This window comes from Sander lucioperca, chromosome 4 (genome assembly GCF_008315115.2).
Source record: "Sander lucioperca isolate FBNREF2018 chromosome 4, SLUC_FBN_1.2, whole genome shotgun sequence".
In the NCBI taxonomy this organism is placed as follows: domain Eukaryota; kingdom Metazoa; phylum Chordata; class Actinopteri; order Perciformes; family Percidae; genus Sander; species Sander lucioperca.
The window spans coordinates 12956306-12961904 of NC_050176.1; positions in this window are offsets into that span (position 1 = coordinate 12956306).

Consider the following 5599-nt stretch of genomic DNA (forward strand, 5'->3'; position numbering starts at 1 on the left):
GAAGCTCTATTTTATACATTTTTCCATTTTGTTACAGTTGATTCCAGCAGCAGTTATGATTGAGTTTGAATGGTGACTTGTACCTTCTCCAATCCCTGTAGAAAAAAATCATTGTTTGATATATATTTTTTGATTTGGTTAGTTTCTGCCCTTGATAATTAATGTATGGTACCAATAAAAAGATACATTTTCACTTTAAAAGATTGTTTTTGTAATTATTGCAACAAAGCTCATAAATGTGTAATGTTTGCTTCAACAACAATGGATCCTACAAACCCCACAATGCATTTTGTGTTTGGTATTTGCCCATGTCTTTCACACTCCACACCCAATTACTTGTTCAGACCTCTGAGATCCAGAGCTACAGAAAACAAAGCTGAATAGAACCAGTCTTGTACAAAGTACTTGAAAGCAATACTTGAGTAAAAGTACAAGTATCTTACCAGAAAATGACTTTGGTATAAGTTAAAGTGCCCTTTCAGAAAATTACTTGAGTAAAAGTCTTAAAGTATCTGATATTTACTGAACTTAAGTATCAAAAGTAATTTTCTGATATTAAATGTACTTGGGTAAAAAGTAGAAAAAAACTTTGATTAAGAACTTTATGGCCAAAAGTGTGTAACGTTATCTTCATCCCCACTGTTGTCGGGGTGGTCATCGTCTGTTACCATGGCGGCAGAGCCTGCAACAGGTACTTCCATGACACTATCAGTCCGTACGCTTCCTCCTCTTCTTCTTTAGTTTTGGCCTATGTTTTTTTTTTTTTTTTTTTTTTGTCGCTTGGCAACAAACAGGCATTAGGTCACCAACTGGAATCTGGAATGGAGCGTGCATTATCTTGGCAATTTAGGAGCAATGATTGGCCAAACCTGCTTTTTTCCAGTGTAAAAAATTTTCAAATTTTATTTTGTAGTAACGAGTAACTAAGATGCTTAGGGGAAATGTAGTGGAGTAAAAGTATACATTTTATTTAGGAAATGTAGTGGAGTAAAAGTTTCCGGAAATATAAATAACGAAGTAAAGTACAGATACGTGAAAATTCTACCTAAGTACAGTAATGAAGTATTTGTACTTTGTTACATTACAACACTGAATATAACTCCTTTGTTATGAGTAAACTGACCTTCAAATTGTGATCAGAATGAGAGAGGAAGGTGTACAGTTAAGAGTAAAGCTTTATGCACTTTTTTTCCCACCTCCCCTTTTTTTTTTAACTGCACATCAGTCTTCTTCCTCTCACCTTGAAACAAACCCCTCCTCAGTGTAGTCGCATCCCTCTGCAGTCTGACTGTCGTAACCTCGTCTGTGAAGTTCAGCTCAGATCAACAGGCTTCAGGCTGTGCTGCTGGGTATCCCGGAAGCTGCTGGGTGTCCCTGTGTGCTCAAATCTTGTCCTGAAGGCACAGAGGCCTGCTGGTATCATTGACAGGGTAGTTAATTTCTTTCACCTGTTGAACCAGGTCTACATTAGTCCTTGAATAGAAAGCTTGAATGAAAACAGCAGGCAGGATGGAAGAGCCCCCAGGGAACAGATGGCAGACTAGTGCTCCAAGGCCTTGTCTGTGAAACAGATTCACTCAAAATGGCTGGTCTTCGCTTTCTACTTTTAACACTATGTCTGAAATAAAACAAGCCTCTTCCTATTATGAAAACTTCTTGATGTGACGGCATTGCAACCAACATTATGTCATTGTGATGCAGCAAGGTGTGGCCTGGCATGTGAGCTGATGAATGGCGAAGACTTTTTTTGTGTGATGCTTTACTGTCTCTGCTTTGTTTCTGTAACAACCAGGAAAGTGCACAGGCTGTGGTTGGTAAAGTTAGTCCAGGTGAGAGTCAAAATCAATGATGGCAAATGTCCTTCACTGTCCTGTCTGTATCAAAAGCCTTTTATTTCCCAAAGTTACAACAGTCAAAGTATTTGAGATGTGTGTGTTTGTGTCCCTCTACTATTTACAGAGGTCAGTTCAGAAGAATGAGTAGCAAAGGGGCCACAGACTCTTAAATACCGGGTGTCTATGTCAAAGCCCTGCGGTACATCCACTTCCTTCCACATCAATCTGCCTCACACATACATCCACCCACCTGCCAACTATCACACTTTCTCTTCAGGCATTTATTCCACTCCCCGTGTCACATTGTACCTGCAGAGCTTTAAAGGCTGTAAGTGAAGACTCCAGCCAGCTGAAACACTGAGGGTCTCCTGGGGTTAAAGTAAAGCTGTAACAACCCCATGAGAACTCTTACCTCCATGGAAGAGCAGACGGTCTTTGTCCTCACTCTGGCTGTTGTGCCACCTGACACTGCCAAGCTCTTTTTGGGGGATTTCCCAGCCATATTTGTGAGTCAAAAAAGGCAAAGAAAGAGAGTATAGGTTTAAAAAAAAAAAAAAAAAAAAAAAAAAAAAAAAGGAGCAGCATGCACTTCAAATATTTCATGGGTCCAGGTCATGTTGCTTTCTTTGCATTTGCAGGACTTTCTTGTTGTCCTTCCATTGCTCTTTTTTCTGCATACATTTTCTTCCTCAGTAATTCTTCTAGCTCTAATTTAAACTGCCCACTTGTCAGATCAACAGAAGCTTTGAATATACTAATAACAGCAGTCGATGTGGTCACAATAACCTCAATCTGCTGTTGATTCAATAATAAAAGGTCCTATTATGGGTGTCCTTTGACACTTTAAATAGAATAACTTCATATTGTATATGTCCTGGTACAAAAGTCCATGTATCCAAAGCTACATCATAATGTAGCATACATCTAATGAAACAATGTCTGTCAGAGGTCACTATATCAGACATGGTGTTCTCCAAAGTCGTTTTGATATCGCCACATTGCTCATCCTCTGTCCTCCTTAAATCTGAACCGTTTCTTTACAAAATAAAACACTGACTAAAAAACCACAAGCAAACTTTCAAAATACAGAAAAGTAAAAAAAAATAATGTGAATGTTAAGTGTGTGTGTTCATATGTTCAGACAGTTGATGTATAACTTTGTCTACCTGCCTTTCTGTTTGTGTCAGTTAATGTTCTCTTTCACCTCTCAACTGATGTTCTTCTCTTCTACCTCTCTCATTATATTCTGATTTTCCTTCTTCTCTCTTGCCTCATCTCCTTCTCTGTCTAATGACGCGGTAAAAGAAGAGCTCGTCTCATTTAGTCCGGAAATTGAGGCGCTCCGTGTAGTCTTTACCAGAAATATTGGACCCTTGATGGTAAAGTTAATTTACCAAAGAACTCATGGGGTAAAAACATGGAAGCATCAACTGTTGCTTTAAATTGTCAGACAAAACCATTGTGAAATGTATTATCTATTATTATCTAGGTGCAGATAAATGGGTCTACCAGAGAAGGTTAGACTCTTTTTTTTTCTCATTCATCAATGTTGACAAATGTGAATCAACAATCTGCTGTAGTTAAAAAGCAGTAATTTTGCATCTTAATCTGTGGTTGACCAGGAAGCATTCATGTAAAATGCCAGAATAATTACATTGAATTCAGTTTTCATACCTTAAATAAATCCCCGTAAAGTTGTCATGAAGGGGGGAATTATCTATCGAGACCAAACCCGTTTTTTTTGTACCAGGCTGTAAACATGTTTATTTCTGCTGAGAAATTGGGATTTTTTTTTAAACATGGGGGTCAATTGGGCTTTACCAGGATTGACTCCCCTCAAGTGGCCATTCGAGGAACTGCAGTTCAGCCCCGGCGCTGCATGGCTGCAGCATCCCATCTCATGCCGTCCCGTCTCATGCCGTCCCGCCTGGTGCCTCCCCGAGCTTCTACTTTTCAAAATAAAAGCTGGCGTCTGGAATAAATTACTTTACTACTTTAATACTTTATTTTTTTTAAAGACACTGAGTGTACCTTAAGGAAAATCACAGAAAGAAACCATCTTTGTCTGCAACCATAAATTACTCTAGGTATAGAGTTATAATATTCGCTAACAATGTCAACCAACGATGATGCAGGTTTCATCAAATGTACGTTAACATCAGGGACACAACAATAACATCCAAAAATCAGCAAACTATATGTATGGCTAAAATTGTTACTTTAACAGTTTAAACGTTTTTCAATTGATTGCAACAAACGTGCCATAGGCGTCGATTTCGGTGTGGGGACAGTGGGGACGCGTACCTACCAGATTTCGTCAGGAGTCATTTTGTACCCACCACTTTTTTTTTGAAAACCTCTAGCTCAATTTAGTTTAAAAAAAAAAGTCCATAACACATATAATTCTTGAGCGACAGATGCCCAAAAATCCAGAGCAATCTCTATCCCCATAGGGCAGGCACACAGGCACACACAGGCACCTACACACACACACACACACACACACACACACACACACACACACACACTCTGCTGCTGCGCTGGCTACAAGCATCTCTGTTCACAACGCTGCCTGTCGGGACATTCTGCTTAACGTGGTTTAATGTACCTAAACAACGATCAATCATCACCAAATTTCTCATGGCCATATCTTATAATGAACACTTAAGCCTGTCAAAAGAACTAAACCGAAATCCAACGATTAAGTTCTCACATTCCAACGATTAGGTTCTCACATTAACATTTTTTTCTTCATTGGCGCCTATGGCGAGGAAAAAGCTTGTACCTAAATAATGATCAATGATTACCAAATGTCTCTCTCATATTGCTCCTCATAACCACTGAAAACTGTCAAAAAATCTAACCAGAAATGTGGTGATGATTGATCGTTGTTTAGGTACATTAAACCACGTTAAGCTTTTTCACATTATGACTTATAAAGCCCATGAGAACCGTGGGGAGTCAACCCACAGCCGCTCCGCTGCCCTGCTGAAAATGTGAAGCAGAAACGCGTCAGATGTCAGATAACTTCCATAATAATTGCACTTTGGGTTGGATTTTTTGACAGTTTTCAGTGGTTATGAGGAGCAATATGAGAGAGAAATTTGGTAATCATTGATCATTGTTTACGTACATTAAACCACGTTTTTATTCATTAGCTACAGGACAGCGTCTTTCAAACATGACCTGCTCGAAAGAGAAAAAAAAAAATGCGTCATTGTACCCAGCACTTCTGGAAATGTACTTCCAAATTTGCGTCTCTGTCACCAACACATTTCAAACCAAACTGACGCCCATGAACTTACCCGTATCTCCATCTGGAAAATAATTAGATTTCGTATTTTTGACCCTCTGAACTTACCGTTGGACACGCCTCGGCATGAGACGAGACGGCATGAGACGGGACGGCTTGACATGGGACGCTCCAGGCTGCAGCCATACAGTCTTGGAGCTGCCGCACATCATTTTCAGCATCTTAATTACTGCTGCTAATAATGTACCTGACACAAGCTAGCTTTAGCGTTAATGTAGTATCAGGAGAGTCAATTAACTTTACGTTATCTTAAAAGAAGGATTAACGTTACCTCTTGTTATATTAAATTCCACACGTCCGTAACAGTGAAATATTGTAAAACAACCTTTTAATTCGTGAAATGTTATTTTGGCATTTATTTCGCAGAAACATCCAAAAGCACCACAAAAGTCAGTTTTTTTTCTATGCTCCTTTTGTCACAACGGGTCATTTGTCCATCCCAAGATTGCTG